The sequence below is a fragment of the Aythya marila genome (assembly GCF_965140915.1).
Source record: "Aythya marila genome assembly, chromosome: 17".
Classification (NCBI taxonomy): domain Eukaryota; kingdom Metazoa; phylum Chordata; class Aves; order Anseriformes; family Anatidae; genus Aythya; species Aythya marila.
In genome coordinates, this window is record NC_139058.1 from 10511419 (window position 1) to 10529499 (window position 18081).

The 18081-nt window shown below is 53.1% G+C and overlaps 1 protein-coding gene across 1 annotated transcript in view; it reads left to right on the forward strand.

Annotated features, from left to right (window-relative positions):
* The first annotated feature begins 331 nt into the window (after window positions 1-331).
* SEPTIN5 (septin 5) overlaps window positions 332-18081 on the forward strand; it is a 42373-nt gene continuing 24623 nt past the window's right edge. The window contains exon 1 of the mRNA XM_082774200.1: window positions 332-356. The gene's annotated coding sequence lies outside the window, so the exon portion shown is untranslated. The remainder of the gene's footprint in view (window positions 357-18081) is intronic.

Genomic DNA, 18081 nt, shown 5'->3' on the forward strand with positions numbered 1-18081 from the left:
GCCTTATTCTTACAAGGGCTCAGCAGAGAGGGGCCGCGCGTTGTGCATCTTGTGCGCATCGCCCCGGCTGCGCTCCGGGAGGTTCGCGGCGGGAGCCAGGACTTCCCCCGGCCCTGGGCTGCGGCGCCGCCTCCCCTCCGCCCCCAGCAGCTCCTCTCGCTGCTTTTCTCCTCTTCCCCGGTGCCCGGGAGCCGGCACCGTTCCCGGGGGGGCCGGGCGCGGGGCGTTCACCCGGGGCGGGGCCGTGCCGAGCCGAGCCGGGCTGTGCCGGCCCCATCCGCGGCAGCCCCGCGCTGGTGGCGCTCCCGGCACCATGAGCACCGGCATGCGCTACAAGAGCAAGCTGCTCAACCCAGGTGAGGCGCCGGGGCCGGAGGGGGGGGGACACACGAAGCCATCCCTCACCTCACGGCCCCTTCTCTCTTCTTTTCTCTCCCCGCTGCCGGGCATCCCGCCCTCGCCTGCCCCGCTCGCATCGATGCGCCCCGCAGAGGAGAAGCAGGTAGGTGAGCTGGGTCCATCCGGGGAACGCGCCTTTGCTTTGCTTCATCCCCCTCCCCTGCTTTGGATGGGGTCTCCTTTTTTCCCTTTCTCTCCTTTGGGTGCGCCCAGGAGGTTTGGATGCAGAAAGGCAGCGCAGGGGCTGGAGGAGGCTCCTCAGCATGAGGCTCACGTCGCCCATCGCTCCCTGTCCCCTCCGCAGCACAGATGCGCAGGCACTGACCCAGTCGCGCCGCTCCTCGCTGGCGCAGCACATCACCTCCTTGCTGGGCGTTAGGGAACATCTGCCTTGCTTTGCAGGCATGTCTCCAAGTCCCCGAGAGATAGAGGGGGTGATGCAATCAGATGACATTGGTTGTTTTTTGGTTCATCGTTTTGTATTTGGAGGGGTTTAGGGTGTTTCACAGGGAGAATTGTTCTCTGCTGGGCTTGAATGTCTGTGTAAGGGGTAAGCAGCAGAGTACCGTGTGCTCCTTAGCACCCGTCATCATGACTGTAGGCAGCGTCTGCTGTAAATGAGCTTGGAAAAGCTTTTGTGCCTCACAAAGGTAGGGATGGAGGCGATGCTTGACACAGCAGGGCAGTGCAGTGGGGCTATGCAGCAGGAAGAAATCCACCCATTCCCAGCCTGGCTTGCACTTGTTTTGGGGTCTGCTTTATTTCTGTCTGGGGCTGTAATTCCTCATGAAGCAAACACCTTACCCGCCGAGGCAGTGGTACTGCACAGCCTTTCTGGAGCACAAAGAAGCAGACTGATTTTGTAGCAGCTTAGGCGTTCACCCAGGCACTGCAAGAAATGGTGTTTCCCTGTAGCGCAGGCTGGGGCGCTTGTCTGTGAAAAGACACGTGTGTGGTTTTGTGAGCTGCTGATTGCAGTGGTGAGAGGAACAAAGTAAATCTAGCGGTAATGGGATAATGGGGTCTTATCAGGCATGTTTTTCTCAAGCTACTGGAGCTTTACTAGCATCTTGTAGCTATTTGTTAGTATATTGCTGTTATTCCACATTTTTTTTATTTTGGAGGGGAACAATGCAGGCTGTGTTCTGAAATTACAGAAAAATCAGGGTAAGCTGGGAACTGAAGAGGAGATTTGTGACCCAAAAATCACGCTGCTCTTTAGCTTATTTGTCCTTAAACAAAGAGGGAAGCAGGTTATATATAGGGCTCCGTTCTGCTTGATCCCCAGAGTAAGAAGTGCAGTAGATACCAGAGTACTTTGGTGTAGATGTTATCGTAATTCCTAAAGGCTTTTGTCACGCTTTATAGGCAAGAGTGGGCTGGAGACTATACCCAAAAGTGTGTGTGTTTGCAGGATAGCATAGGCTCTTCTGGCACAGAATTGGTCTTTCCTCAAGTCCGGAGGTGTGTGCGTGTGTCCCTGTGTTTTCTGCTGAGTGTAGAGCAGGTCCTGGTGACAGCGCATGGTGAATTATGAATTTGTGCCAGCTGTATTACTTGCGGATGGTGGAGGGAAACCAAGCTGTGAATACAAAGCAATCTGCTGAAACGAGAGTGAACGTACTAAACCACAAATGATAGCCTTATTTAGCATCCTTCAAGAGCAGGGATTTTCTTCCTGTGCCACCTTTTTCCAATCCTCTTGCATCTGGCAGCAAGTACCAATTTTAAAGGGTTTACTGAAGCTGCAATTCTTGGCTGAACCATTTAAAAAAAAAAATGTTATAGAAGCTAAGGAGACGGCAGTACAATAGGTTGCATGTAAGCAGGGTAGCTGTTAATAAAGTAATAATGTTAATGAGTTGCTGAGTCAAAAAAACAGGAACAGTGTGGTGTCAAAGAATGTGCGTTCATCTTCCCTCAGATAATAGTCAGGGCTGATGCATTGTCTGGGTCCAAGGGACTCTGATTTGTGGGTTTGGCTCCTCGTGGCTACCACTTACGAATAGAAAATAACAGTGGATTGTCCCTGTTTTCTGGTTTTCTCAGGTTCTTCACCTTTGATTTTCAAAGTGTGTTTGGCTCTGAACTCGTGTGCCACTGAAGGCAGGGGAGGTTTGTCCGTGCGCAGAGCACCCACGTTCCAAGGGGAAGGACCATGCTTTGGGACCCTGGGCTAGGAGAAATCAGTCTCTGGTCCAAAGCTCTACAGCAAGGAGCTTGGTGTCACCAATCAGCCTCGGTTCAGCACCTGTCCGATTGGGATGGTTTCTCTCCTAGGAACTCACGGACTCTTGGAGAGCTTCCTAAGAGGGAAAGCCTCTCGTGGTGAAGGTGGGTAGGCAGATGAGGCAGTGGCTAATAACCCATATGCATAAGAGTAGGCCATGGGTAAGGGAAACCTAGCAATTTGTCGCAAGACTGTATTGACTTGTGTACCAAACAGGGCAGTGCAGCTTGAGGACACCCTGCCCAAGCCCAGGGTATCGCTGTGGGAGGAGTACAGGTGAAACCTTCTAAATACCCAGTTAAACTGGAGTCTCTTGGCACGCTCCTGCAGAACGTGCCTCCTAGCTCTTGTTGTTGGCGTGTGTTTGTTTGGGGTGTTACCTTGCCGTGTCTCTGGAGCTGGCTCCTGCTCACTCAGGCCCGTGTCTCTAAAGTTCTTTGAAGTCATTGTTTCTGTTTAAATCAGGAGGATGGGAACCTCTCCTTCCCAAGTTGATCTCTCCACCCCATCAACTTGCAAAGCTGTTTGGGTGTGGGAGCAGAGACTACCTGGTGGATCCAGTTCTTTCAGTGGGTTTGAAATTACAGGGCTGTGCCTTCTGCATTCAGCTTGGTCTTTTTCTCTTCTTAAGCGTATGTTGAAGTGATCTGCTTGTCACTAAAAGTATACGTAGGGGGTACAGTGTGTAAAGAGGATGCTGTGCAAAAGGTTGTTTGGCTAAGGAATGGTTTCAGTGCAAGCCTGGGTATTGAGAACTCCTGAATTTGTTGCATTTGTCTCTCTTTTTGAGATTCTGGGTTTTATGTCTTCAAAATGCATAACTTCTTTGCTTTCTTCTTAGGGGGAAAAAAAAAAGAAAAAAGAAAAAGAAAAAATCAGTGATTTCCATTGTTACTGGAGTGTTGTAGATATATTACAAAAGCAGAGATGTCTCATCTAAAATGGTGAATGTACCAACACGGAGCATCAATTTAAGGTCAACCTTCACCCTAGTCTTGCCTACCAGATACCTTTGGCTGATGGAAATCCCCCAATCCCTGCTAATATGAGCTGTCGCCTTCTCCTTTTTTCTACTGTGTTTATGGAGAGAAAACCTCATGTGGGCTTACAAGAACTGTGTAACCCCCCTCCGTGTAGTGCAGAGGTACCAGAGACACTTCTAGATGCCGCCCGTGACACGCTGCAGGTGCAGGTGCTCATGACAAAGAGCAGATTAGGAGGAGGGAGGAGTGGTGACTCCTGTGTCTTGAACTAGTTGAGGATGACCTTAGCGTGACTTCAGTTTCTGTGTACGTGTATGAGACGGAAATAGATTAGCTGAATTTTGTGCAATACCTGATGAAATGTTCTGCGCGAGGATCAGTTCCCATGTGCAGCAGCTTGCTGCTGGGCAGATCTTGGCCTCCAACTCTGGGCTGGAGCAGCCTGTAGGATTCATACCTGTGTTACATGGCTGCAGCATTGTTATCTTTCACCTCAGTATTTTCCTTAAAATAACTCTTATCGTAGTCTTGTGATGTGGGGCAAGCTCTGCTTTCTTGTGCCTGAGCTTCTACAGAAAACAGAACCTGGAAGAGAAACAGTTCTACAGGCTTTTTTAATTTTCTCCAGGTTAACCCTATGATTTTGTAGTTGTGATTCTTTGAGTCATTGGGAATGGTAACAGGGATCTGTGTTCCTGTGCACAAGTCCGTCGTGATCTGTATCGGTTCAGATGGGGTGGTTGTGGTGAGGGTTTTTTTCTCTAGGAGAAAGCAAAATGATGTTTGCATCTGGCACATGGCCGTTTCCCCACAGCTGGATCGTCTCTCACTGTGTCATTGATGGCTCTGGGTGAGGCTGCTTCACTGTGACTCTCCATGTTAATGCTTCTTCCAACCTGTGTTTTTCAGTAGTGGTCTTGCATCCTGGCCACCAATATGTGCCTGCCAGAAAGGGAGTAGCAAATTAGTCACAGCATCTAGAGCTAAACACTGGAAAAGGCCTTAAAGCAGCACATCTCTGCTTGTGGTTCTGCTGGCCCAGTGTATCTTGGCCAGACGTAGCATAGGGGTGGAAACTTTTACTTCTCTGTGAGAAGCCTGGTGTGTTTCATTCATTGTTTTTGGCCCATTTCAAAAGGCAAGCTTGGTCCCTTGCCCTCTGCACTGGGCAAGGGCTCGGTGCTCAGCGCAGTGTGTCAGGAGCTGGGTGGGACTGCAGCAGGTCGAGAGATTCAGCCCTACTTGTCCTGCTGGGCATCTGGCTAAGCAGGCCTGCTGCAGGAGGCCCCTGCGTCACACAGATGGGCTATTCTGGGCTCTGGAGGGAAGTCCATCCTGGGCACTTCAACTTCTTTTTTTTTTTTTTTTTTTTTTTCCCCTTTTTTTTTTCTGCCTGCCCTTAGAAAAGGGCTGTAAAAGCAGGTCAGGACATGGGCTGCATGGTGAAACAGGGCTGCTGGAGAGCTGGGCACAGCCTGCCTCCTGCTGCTGCTGTTCTCTCTTCAATTATTTATGCTCCAAATGGATGAAACGGGCATCAGTACAGGGCTGGGGAGGGGTCCGGCCCTGGCCTTCTCAGTGCGAGTAGCAATCTGCAGTTCATGAAAAGGAGAAGTAAATGTTTCCTGCACGGGGATTTTTGTCCCTTGAATTTCCACGAACTGCTTGGCTACTTACGTGTGTGTCCAAAATTGTTCTGCCCTTACGTGAATTGGGCAGGGCCGTTTTGGGCTCGTTAGCCCAATGTGTGGCAGTTGTTGTGGTCTGATCCTCGCTGATGCTAACGAGGTAGCAGTTCGTTTAACCCCAAGAGATGCTTGTGACACTGGTGCTCAGCTGCTGGGTTGCAGCCTGCTGGGGCCTTATGAAAGGCAGTCCATAGGTAGAGGTGAAAGCGTTGCTGCTGCCTAAGTGAAGGAGAAACCCAGTCCCTGCATGCTTTTAGTCTTCAAAGTCAAGGAGTCTCATCCAACCTCCTAATGCTCTCAGGAGTAATACCAACTGCACACCAGTGCTATCCTCTGCAGGACTGTCCCGGCAGGAAATAGATGCAAGGCTGTTGTCACTGCCCTGTCCTGCCCTTCGAGCAGAGGGTGCTTTGCTGCAAGATCTGAGGGAAAGCAAGGCTGGAGGGGAACAGCCTGAGTCTGCCGTCTGCTGGAGCCCGTGCAGCTGCCCTGTCTCGGCCTGAGTTGCTGTTCGTTACGTTCCCAGTGACACGGACATCTTGGGAACCTGGGGAGGATTCTGTGCTCAGCCAGCTGGTCGCTCACTGTGCCAGGTTGGGTTCCTGCTGCGTTAGAGCTCTGCTGAATTAGTTTTAAATACTCAGTCCGAGGGGTTTCCCCAGCAGTCCTGCGTCACCCCACTGCCGTAGCGGTGGCTGCTGTCGCTCTGCTGCTGCTGTCAGACAGAGCCCACATGTGCTGAGTCCCTGCCTGGAGAGCTCGGCTCCATCTTTAACATTTCGAGCACTTCTTGCTGAGGTATCTGCTAACTAAGCCAGGAGGGTTTCTCTCATTGCTCTTCCAGTTCAGGTGACTGCTGTGCTACTTTTTTTCTGGATAACAGAGTACGAACTGGAGGGCACCTTCTTTGCTCACCCACACAGAGTTCTTGCCTGACCAGCATTAGGTCTTTGTACCCTTTCTGCCCCAGGCAGAGATTTCCTCGGGACAGTGAAATCTCCCAGAGCAACCCTCGGTTACTTCTGAAGGAAATATGCGACGTCTCTAATACATTGTGTGACTTCAGATTTTTGTGAGGCATATGCAAGTTGTTTCACAGCATACTGGAATAATTCCACATGGGCTGGATTTTGTCTCTGTGTGTATGTCTACAGTGTGGTTAGCCTCGAAGCACAGGAAAAATGTTTGTCGGCTGTTACGCATTCCTTTTGTCCCAAAGAATCGTCCCTGGAGCAGTGAAGAGATTTGCAGTCATCTCGTTCCCACAGGGATGTTCAGGAGCTGGATTTGTGTGTGGTGTATCAGAAAGGCTGGGATCGCATCCCAGAACATGTGCTCCTCATCAGCGTGTGTGCTGCTGGTCATCCGTGACTTGCTAGCCCAGAAAAATCGTTTAAAATGAGCAGTGGAAGGCGGCACTGGGTGTGCTGGGGGGAAGGACTTGTTTGTGTGACGCTACCCAGAGCGGCTGGACCGCAGAAAGCCAAGGACATCTGCTGCTGCTCCCAATTCTAGTAGGAGCCCTTTATGTTTTGAGGCCTGACTAGATTAGCATTCTTAATTCCCCATCTTCTAGTAGTGTGTTTCCAGCTCATTAATCGGAATCTTACGGCTTGCTAACACTCAGCTGCAGACTGCAGTGCCTTCCCTCGGCCTGTCACTCCCGGCCCCTACCTACGTGTGGCACCCCGAGCGCTGCCACAGTGGCTGCGTGCTGGGAGGAGAGCACCGGAGGGCTGCCGGGCCCGGCTTGCTGATGAGCAAAGCTTGGCCAAGCGTTGGCCAAGAGGAAGTGAAACCCTGCGCAAGCATCTGCAAGGGTGTGATGCCAAGAGTGGGAGGAGGATTGTTTAGCTTTAGTACAACTGTCTGCTCCTGAAATCAAAAAAAAAAAAAAAAAAAGAGAGGGGGTAGAAGTTAAAGCTGAAGTTAATGTCTGGAAGAGAGGTGCAGCTATGCCGTGCAGGACAGCACAACGCAGGGATGCTTGAGATGGCAGAAACCTCGCTGGGTGCAGCTGGGCAGTCTTCAGCTTGCATCCGCCCGGTGCTGTGCCAGCAAGGGCTGAGGAGGCTCAGGGCAAGGACTGCACAAGCCGGGTGTGCCGGAGGATCTCCTGCTGCCGTGTGTACTCGGGAGATGGAGGTGGCAGCCAGGCAGCAGGGGAGCTGGGAGCCAGGCAGAGATGGGCAGCCCCTGCTACAAGCTCTACCTCCGGCTTTTCTCTCGCATCTTGTGCTTCTTCTCCGCACAGCTGGGCTTGCTGACAGCACCGAGAGCCTGCGGCAGGACTGGAGTGCTCGCTGAAGTTAGCTGGTGGGGAGGCGGGAGCAGGGTGGTGGCTGACCCGTCCCTGCCTGCCACTGCTGCAGCCCTGTGGGGTGCTCGGAGCAGGAGAGCCGAGGTCCTGCGCTTGCCAGCGTTGTTCATCTCAGCTCTTTGCTCTCCCTGGGAACTTTGGGAGTGCCCCGTCTGTTTTGAAGCATGTTATCAAGAGTGTCCAGGGTGTGTGCACGGAGCGGGGATGGCCTGCCTCCTCCTCACCCCACCCAGGGCAGCTGGTGCCGTTCTCCCAGAATGACTCCTGGCCCCGGGGAAGCAGGAGCTGGGAATGCAGGCTGAGCAAATAAACCGCGGGCTGCTGAGTGCTAGCTCCTGGAGAGCGGCCACGGGGAGCGAGCCCGTCCCGCTGACCTCTGGACGTTCTCAGTGCAGAAGCAAGGGAGGGGAAGGAAAGATCCCCTCCGCCTGTGGGAAAAGAGGCTCCAAGGGCTCAACATCTGCCTTCTGCTTTTGGTGAGGCGAAGCCCCTGGCAGTGCAGACATGGGCTGTGCTCCGGTGACTGTTTCATTTTGCCTTGCAGACCCCTGATGCTCAGAGCTGTGTGAGCACACATGAGAGCAGACCAGGCCTTTTAATGCTTCAGTTTGTGTTACAATTATTTTTAAGATCGCTTCCCAGACGAGTCACTTCACTTCTTTTTTTTTTTTCCACGCATTCTGTAATGTCTCCTGGCTTTTCCCTCAGTGTGGGAACTATTCTAATCCTGCCTGCTGTGCTGAGCTCATTCTTGCCGTGATACACGCACACGTGAAGTCTCTTTAAAGCCTGCAGCCTGCCATCCGCTTTTATTTCTAAATAAATTACATACTACATAAAGTATATGTCCAGGTGAAATATGACTCACAAAGCTGGGCAGCTGCTGTCTGCCTGTCCTACCCACGTTGTCCCCCGGTTGTGTTTTCTGTGTAGTTTAGAGCTCTCCTGAGTCTCTGCATTGGGAGTTAAGTGGTGTGAAGTGCTGGAAATGTAGATGGACGGTGTTGGAAATGTCCATGTGGACCAATAGGAAGTTCTCTCTGCTCAAGGCCTGCCATAAAAAATGTCAGAGAGGTTTCAGGCTTTTAGGACCCTATAAATTCTCAGAGCTTCATGCTGCTCAGAGGAGCTGGTGCCAGCTGGTCAGGCAGTAAGAGAAGAAAAAGAACCCAGGCTTTGGGGAGCTGGTGTTCATCCTGCTTTCTGGGGAGCGGGCTGAGCCAAGGCTGAGGGGGTTAAATGGAGTGATACAGCTGGCCCACAGAAAAGTCCTGCTCTGTGACTGTACAGCGCTGAGAGGGGAGCAGGAGTGTGTCATCACGGCAGAAAGAGATGCTGAGATGCTCTCTTGTCTCCGAGAGGCTGCACTTACAGTCCTGACACTGCCTAGGTGGTTTCAGCGACGTGGCTGGAGCAGTGCTCTGCCTCCCTTGGCTGCAGCACACAGAAGGGGAGCTGCTCATGCCTCGCTCCTGAGGTTAATACCGTTGTTGTTGTCTGCTTACTTTCAAGAGCTCTTCTTCCCTTGAAAGGAGCCCTTGGCAGAGCACATATTTATGAGGGAAGCGGGTATTAGAGAGGACAGTTATTTAACAGGACTTGGTGCTTCTTCTGGGCAGTTAATCCAGGCACATGCTTGGGAAGGACTCCAGGTCCACCGAGCAGCCGAATGCTCTGGATCTGCTCTAGTCTGCCAGAAGCCTGATGCTTCAGAAGCTCACACCAGGCCCACAGAGGTGAGAAAGTCAGAGGTATGTCTTCCGTGTGCACCCCAGCACTGGCACACTGACCTGTTTGGGATCCTCAGAAACATCATTCCTATGAACAGGACAGGTTTTTGACTTTGCTGTGAGCAGAAGCGTGTCCTCTTGTCACTTGCTTTATCTGGCCTGCCCCGCCACGCTCAGCTGATGCTAGGTTCACAGCATTCGACTTCAGAGGAGTTTAAATAAACCAAAACCAACTGGATGGAGCTCAGGGTTCCTCTTCCTCAGTGCCTGCTCTGTTTGGGCTGCTGGTCCTCGAACAGAAAGGCTGCCTGCCATCTCCTAGCTGTGTGGTGGCATTATTTTCAGCAGCTCTCGTTAACGTCAGTGAAAGCCTTTCTGTTTGAGCTGGTAGGGCCAGTCCTCAGCAGCTGCTGGAAGGCTCCAGGCAGTGCCAGGCGTTTTGCTGCCTACTTTGAATGGCCGATGTGATCTGAACATCTTCCTGCTCCTCCCGTGGCCATAGTGTCATGGGCAGGTGTCGGTCAATAGCAGAATTGTTCTCTTGGTAAACAAGTGCTGGTGCTGGTGGAGTTGTTCTTCGTGTAGCAGCAGTGCAGTGTGCATGGGGTTGCTAATGAGGGATCTCATGGGACTGGTTGGTCTGAAAGCTTCCTGAACCATCTTATTTTTCTCTGCAAAGCTCGTGGATGTTCCTTTGTGCAGAGAATAGGCCAGCATGCGTTTCCTCTCGTGGAGAAAGCAGGTCTTGCTTTGTATTCCTGAGGCAGTGGTTTGTAAATGAGCCTGAAAAGAAAAATATTTCCCCACTTAGAGCAAAATTACATCAGGGAGGAGTGCCATCACGATTTCTTAAAGCTGGGCCCTGAATTTGGTCATGCACAGTGGGAACAGTCCGTTCCAGAGACGAGCAGGTGAGGGGGCATTACCCTGTGCATAGGTCAGGAATGCTCTCGTTACAGATTTTGCTTTCCTCTTATCTCCCAAGACTGTGGGATTTGCTTGACTTTGTGTAGTCTGAGAGCATGTAAGGGACAACAGGAGGAGATCCCACCACAAAACATGCCTCGAGAACCAGTTCCAGGAAATAAATCCCAGGAGACCTCTGTTTGGCCTAGGGAGTTGAAGCTGGGCTGGGAGCCCAAGGCAATCCCTCCCTGTTGGGCATGTAGCATTGCTTCTGGGATTTGCTTGGAGATGTTTAGCCCTGGAATCTGACAAATACAGAGCTTTGACTTTGTGCTGTGCTGCAGGTCCCAAGAGCTGTTCATGGCCATTGAAAGGCCGTGAGTGACTTTAGCTCTTGGCCTGCTGCGGCCTTCCCTTGTGCTTGTGTTGCACAGGGCGTGCTGTGGCTCTGAGCTTACTGCCTGAGCTGAGCGTTGCTGGTCTTGCCCCACTCTTCCTTCTCACCCGTGTGGCTGTTTCCATTGCTTTTGGGTTGCCTCATAGGAAAGCACAATTTAGCAAATGCAATTTTTCCTCTTCATTGCCTCAAAGTTCTTTCTAACGTTGGGTATTGCTGCGCTTTGTGTGTCCAACAACCGCAGCGTTTACAGTCAAATGACTTTGTCTCCTCTAATAACTTCTTTAGTCCTGTTTCACTTCTCTGGCTTCCAGAAATCCATTGTAATCACTTCAAAGGTGACATTTCCACGAACTCTGCTCTTCCAGTGCCCGTTCCATTAAAGTCCCCCATCTTCCACCTCCTGTACTTTACCATTCTGGTTATTTTCAGGTGAAGCCCAGAAAAAAAATGAAATCAACAGTCCATTAAAAAAATAAAAATCCGCAGGAGTGAGGATTTCACAATGAGCTGTTCCTTCAGATCAGGACTGTATCAGTGAGTCACTGCTAACAGTTCTGCTGCAGGGCAAGTGCAGATTATATTGATGGCTCTGGTTGGATAAACTGCAAATTAGAGTGGCAGTCAGGACTGAAATAGCCACAGTAATGTTATCTGGAAAGAACAGATGCTATCGAGAACCCTGATTATTCTGTGCGATTGGGTTGTATCACTGATAGAGTGACATTAGTTATTCAATTTGGGGTGCCAACCTTTTTTGATTGCTTTTTCACTCAATTTTGGGGGAAGAAACTGTTACCTTAAGGTGGAAAGAGTTAGAGGAGGAGTGGAGCAGTGTGTTTCAGACTGTGTTTCCTTTAATGACCCTCTGCAAGGTTTAGGCCTTAGCTCTCTGTCTCCTCCAGTCCAGTTCTGTGCTAAGGTTTGTCCCTAAGGCCGTGTTTTTTGATGATGAGAGAGGAAAAATGCCTTTAAATCTGGTAGAAAATACCATTCCTGAGATTTTCTTGGAAAAATCCCAGTATTCCAGGTCTATCCTGGTCAAAGTAAGTTTCTTGCTCCAGCCGTGGTATTTTATACTGAGTTACCTCTGCTGAAATCTGCCAGAATGGCCGGGTTGGGTTGTAACCCCCTGCCTCTGGGGGAAGAAGACCATAAGAGCAGCTCTGATGTTCTTGTTCCCAGGGCTGGGCCTTGTGGCACAGCGCCAGGGCTGCTTGGTGGCCGTGTGGCGGTGCTGTCTGTGAAACCCTGTCCTGGGCCACAGCCCGGCGCTGCGATCCCACTCGTGGTGCCTCTGTAGGCGTATTTGGGATTAACCAGGGGCTGACGTGTTCCTCTGGTCTGCGCTGACGTAGAGATGAAAGACAATAGGATGAAACAGCAGCTTTTCCACAAAGGCCACTGCCAAATAGAGTTATTTTAAAGGCAAATCTTTGGGGGAATTTGCAATAAAATACAAATCTATGGCCAGCTTTCTGTGAACGTGGATGAAAGTGCACAAGTCCTTTGAAACTGAGAGGGGCGAGGGACCCCTGGAGTTTTACAGGCTTGGCCTCGGTGAGCTGTCTGCCGCTGTCTCCCCCCACTGCTGTAGCTGATCTCAGCTGCTGTGTAGCAGGAGCTCTCGCCATCGCCCATGAGCAAGCTGCTGCTGAGGAGTTTACACACCTGGTGCCAGGCTTACAGTTGCCTTTCATGCGCTGTGGTCCCCGGATTAAATCCAGGAAAGGGCTTGGTGGAGGAAAATAACTAGGAAAATACTGCAGGAGGCGGGCTCCAGGCTGCTCTGAATGGCCCTTTCATCTCCGCCTGAAAAAAAAAAATAGTAAGAGCCCTAGCTCTTGGAAAATGGCTCTGAAGGGATCAATCCCCCCATCCCCACCCTACATGTGCACAATTCCATACAGCTGGAGGAGGGAAGTGTAGTTATTTTGTGTGTTTCTGATGGGATAACCCGTTAGTTTTCTTGTGTGCTTGAGACTGCAAGCCATTCGGGGCTGGAATGGCCTTTGTGCTCTGGCTCAGGACCCTCTTCATGGGGCTGTGCTCCCCAGGAGCATGTAGCTGGTTGCAATCCGCTCTCCAGATGATAAATTCTGGGCTGCAGAGCTCGGCAGTGCTTTGCCCTGAGGCTGAAAGCTTCCGCATCCCCTGTGCCTGTCCCTGCTTCACCTGACTTGTCACAGCAGGTAAAACACTTGTAAGCTTTTCTATTGCAGATCTCCTCTTACCTTTTGCAGTATTGATAATTGACATTTTTTGCCTGGTTGAACTCCTCCTGTGCCCTGCTCTTCCTGGATAAGGAAATGACATCAGGGGTGGCTGGGCAAAGAGTCTGAGAGAAGTGCAGCGAAGCAGCTGTTGCTGTAGCAGCTGTACTGAGCGGGCTCCCTGCAGCTTGGGAGTAGGTGCTTTCACCTTTAAAATCCAGTTCTAAGGCTGTGTGTAAACAGTGAAATAGGATCTGCTCCAAAGGGAACAGTTTGTATAGTTAAATATAAGTATTACTGGAAAAGGAAAATACAACCTTCGTCATCTCTAGCTCTGCCAGGGCACTAATGTCCTCGAGCCTGTGGAATTCCTTCACAGAGAGGAAGCCTGGTTTGCCTGGGAAGCGAGCTTTTTCTGGAATTAGCTTACTTTCTGTTGATCTTAATAGACTAACGGTTCACAGCATCCCTTTCCTAGCCTCAGATCTTGCTGCCCAGAATGTTCAACCGTCCACGAGCTTAGGTTTGGAAAGTACAGGGTGTGTATTTGTATGTTAGCCTCTTATCCGTGAGTTCCTCAGGCATGGCACTGTCGGGTTCTTATTAGGCTGCACTGAGCAAAGCCTTTGCCTTCAGTCTGGATGGCGTTTACCTGTATGTTGAGTGAGTGTCTCTCCAAAATCCCACCAAAACAAACGTGTATGAAATTTCTGGATCTGAATTTAGTGCATGCCTGCTCTCACTTGCGGAGTTATTCATGTACAGCTGCTTGGAGGATAAAATGACTGCCTGGTCCTGCACACGAGGAGCAGCTGAGTACTGGAGAAGTGGGAAGTTTACAGGAAGCAGGAGGTCTCTGCAACCAGCGCTGGTGTGAGTGCCTGGAGAGCTCTCCAGGGTGGCTGGGTGTTGGGTGAAAGCACAGCCCTTCCCGGGTGCCTCTGAGCCCAGGATCCTTGATGGCTCGGCAGGATCCCTGGCACACCAAGGGCAGGTGCCACGTGGGTTCTCAGAGGTGGCAGAACTGAAGCCCGGGACGTGATACCTCTGAGCTTCTGTCTGGAGGCTGTGATTTTTAGGGATATACAGCAGCTGCTTTGGTGGAAGAGTGGCTCCATTCCTCTGCAGCTGAGTCAGTCACACGGCAACTGAAGCTTCCTTTGAGCCTCAGGAGTGCCCTTAGCCCAAATGTTTGACTTCAGGCATGTTTCTGCCTTGCACTGGTGCTCCTCAGGGCAGTGGGATGTGGAGCACGCTCGGCTCACTGCTGCTGGAGCTCTCCTGATGGGAGCCAGCAGGCACTGCTGTGTAGGAGGGCTGCAACTGCTCATCTTCCCAGCGAGGTGACCCGGCTGTTGGATATTTGCTTCCCCACCAGGTCCTCGCTATGTTGATGGCTTCTGCTGGCATCTTACCAAGTTACAGATGTGAGGCTAGAACTGGCAGGAAGAAACTGGTGGGAATGCAGCCAGGTGGGAACATCTTGCTGCTTCCTGCACCAAAACGTGCCCATCCCATACTGTACTCATTGCTAGTCTGTGCTGAAGAAGACCAACGTGTACAGCCCAGCTCTCTGTGCCTGGAGCCAGAATTTAAGAGTTTTCTTTCTCTGGTGCCCACTGCTTCTAGAAGGGCTGAAGCCCCCAAGGGAGAAAGCTCTAGCTTTCAGCATCTTCTTGGCTGGTTGGTATCCAGGGTTGGGCTCTGGAAGAAGTTTATGGAACAAAGGAAGAAGCAGTCATGCTGTACTTCTCTGGCCGTTCAGCTCCAGGGACGTTGTGTGAGCTAGAGACACCAGCAAATGGTCCTGAGTGCCAGCTTTTTATCTGCTTGTAGGAAATCCGAAAAATAAGTGCCATGTGATCCACAGCTGTGCACACGACATACCGTGCCCTTTGCGTCTCTCTCATTTGCACTTACTGCAGCTTCCATCACTTTGTGGCAGCAAGAAGTTCTGCCCAGGGCTGCATTAGGCTGGTCACTGCTGTGGCACACGTTCAGGACCAAGGTCTTGTGTGTTTTCATGCATGGGCTGGAGCTGGTTTGGGCCCAAACAGCACATGGCTTGCAGCGTGGGTATTTGCTCACAAAATGGCCCCTTCCACGTTGTGGCTGCCACCCCAATGGCAGACGGGGAATTCTGGAAGGGGCTGACAAAACCTCAGAGCCTCCCTCTGCAGGGCAAACTCTGGGGTGAGGGGACAAAACCATGGCCTTAGAGGAAGGAGCTGTGTGACCATGACGTATCCTGGCTGTTACTGCTTGAGGCACTGTTGGGCACTGTGGGAAGCTCAGCACTTCCAAGGCTGAGACGCTGATCCATCTGTGGTCAGTGTGTTTCTAAATGATGCCACCAAACAGTCCCTCTGCTTGCTGCTGCCAAGCGTGGCTGTTGCAAGGCTCCTGTCCTGAGGATGCCCCCGTGCTGCCTGGTTCCTCAAGGTGCCTGAGCTGGGCGTGAAGTGAGAGTCCAGTTGTCCCTGTAGCCAGCGTGGTGGCTCAGCTCACATGCGTGGTGGTGTCCCAGTAGCTTACTGCAGCACTGTCTGTCTGGAGGCCTACAGAAGTTTTACAGCCTGGTAGATCCTCAGCTGCTCGTGTCTGCCACCTCCTCTAAAACGAGTTGGGATCAGCCTGTGCTGTGCTCGCTGCCCAGGTTCCCAGCACAGACCTGTTCTGGGATCGAGTCTGGCCGTGTGTTCTCCATGGACACTGGAGAATGGGGCTGTGCTGGAGAGTCTGCAGGACTTTGTGCTCGGTGCGGATGGCTTCGTTAGCAGTACGGCTCACTTCCCACCATGTGCATGGGGACGAGGAGTTGGGCTGCTGCAGGGCAGGTCAGCATTTGGAGCTGGGCACGAGGTGGAGCAGTGTGGCTGAGCTTTGTGGCAGCACTAGGCTGTGATTAATCCTCCGTGCCCTGCCAGGGTGGAATTTGGGGAGCTGGGGCTCAGGCACAGACCCACGCAGCTTGTGCCATGCCCGGCTTTAACTCAGAGCGGCCCCTGCCAGGCTCCTTCCTGCAGGGGAAGGAGGGAGGGGAGCTGGGGGGTTCGGGTGGCAGCTGACGGGGAGGCAGAGATTAATGAAGTGTTGAGCTCTTAATGGGGAACATGCTCTGCTGATTTGGGTTTCCCTCCCCACCCATCCCACTCTTTTCGTTCTGTGGCACAGTTTTCTGAGCAGCTTGAGAAAGGAAGTGATTTCAGCCTGGAGGTGACCTCATCCGTCTCCAGCTCTGAGGTGGAGCGGTGTTTGGAGCTCCGACCACAGCTTCCATCGCTCTTTGAACATTGCAGACGGGAGACTGAGTGTCTGGGGAGAGCCCGGTGCTCCCCGCTCAGCGGAGGGCTCTTGGCATGTAGGGGGTAGGATCTCACATCCCACAGCACGCCAGCCCCCAGCCCCTCCTCTCCTGAGGACCTCTCCCTGTGAGGTCCTGGCATCTCACCCCGTTTGCCAGGATTTTGGGCTTCTTGGCACCGAGCTGCCCTGCTGCTTGGGGCAGGGATGTAGCTGGTGCTGGGCTGTGGCACGGGGTGCGAGTGTGCTGGGAGCTGGGGATGGCTGTGGGGTGTTTTGTCATTCTGGAAGGAAGAGATGACAGCATAGAGTCCGAAGACAGTTGGAGAAGAGGCCCAGCTAGAAATACCATGTATCAGGGCAGCTCCTGGTGAAGAGCTCGGCCCCGTCCTGCAGAGCACGGGGTGGGGGCAGCCAGCTGAGCGGTCACCACCAGGTCCCAGGTGGTGCTGGGGAGCTGAGGAGAGCACAGGCAGCCACTGCTTGTGGAGACTACAGCAGGATTCTCCTTCCTGACACAGAAAAGTGCCCTTCTTCCTCCTGCCCTGACGTCTGCTCCCCTGAGACAGCCGGGATTTTCTCTTGCACAGTTGGAGCCTGAAGTCCTTGGACCGTGCCGGTGTCCGGCGAGGCGAGGCCAGCTCCACCCCGGCTGCTGGGGCTGCCCTGCCAAGCGCAGCTCCTCCTGCAGCGAGGGACCGAGTGCTCCAGGAACAGCAGCCTCGCAGCGCCGGCTCGCCAGTCCTGCGGGGGAGTCCAGCCGCTTCCCCTTAAGCCTAGTTGTCTGCTGGCTCCAGCTCCAGCGAAGAGATGCTGGGCTGTGGCAGACTGCGGCTGGGAAAATAAAAACAGTGCTGTGTCTCTGTGGCTGCGTGGCTGCAGAGGAAACTCCCTGTGGCTGGGTAGGCAGCACTGGAGGGGGATAAGTTCACTGGAGGAATTTGCTTTTCTCTTGGCTTCATCCCAGGTGGTATCAAGGCTCCTGCCTGGAGATAAATTCCCTCCCACCATTGCTGAATAGAGAGAATTTAACCCTTCTTGGGATCCAGCAAAAGCCTTCCCCCTCCCCTCCTGCCCCTCTTGCACTGGGTGGGAGCAGGGGCTGGAAGCAGATCCCGCAGTGTCGCTGTGGGGATGGCAGCTCACGGTCCTGTTTTCCTCCTTCCTGCCTGAGACAGGTCTCCGTGCCCGTGCGTGATGGAGCAACCTGAAGGAGCATGGGCAAGCGGGGGTTGTGCTTTAAAACGCCCCCTTTGTGCCCTCTGCTCAGCACCCCCCAGCTCTGCCCGTGCAGTGGCAGGTGAGTGCGGCCAGCCGGGGGGCAGAGGAGCTCTGCGTGCCTGTGACAAGGGCTTCGGGTCAGCAGAGCCCCGAGGGAGGCTTGTGCTGCTGCTGACAGAGGCCCTGCAGTGCTGGTGCTCGCTGCCTGCCTGGGCTCAGCCCCCCGGCACCCCGTGAGCCAGCCCCAGCAGCAGCCAGAGAGCAGCCCCCGCGCCCTGCCAGCCGCCCGTGTCAGGAGGGCACAATGCAGGCGGTGTGTCCGGGCGGCAGCCTGGGCCGGGCTCGCGTGGCAGGAACAAAGGAGCTTTTGTAGCAGGCGCTGCCGGCAGCACGAGGTTTGTCGGCTCTGGGGCTGCGGTGCTAAGGCAGGGCGCTGCCTGCTGGCACGGCCCCGCGCTCTGCCCTCGCTCCTGGGGCTGCTGGCCTCTCGTGTTGGTGTTCAGCAGCCAGGCTGCCCAGTGCCACGTTCAGGGCCCTGCGGGCTGCTGCATGGGGACCTGATGCCTGCCCCTGGGGTCCTCTCCCCTGGCTGCCCTCCCATTGCTGCTTGCAGCTTTGGTGTGGCGCTGGCGCACAGTTTGGCATGGCCGTGGCTGCAGGAGGCACTTGCCAGGGCGTTGAGAGCTGCCCA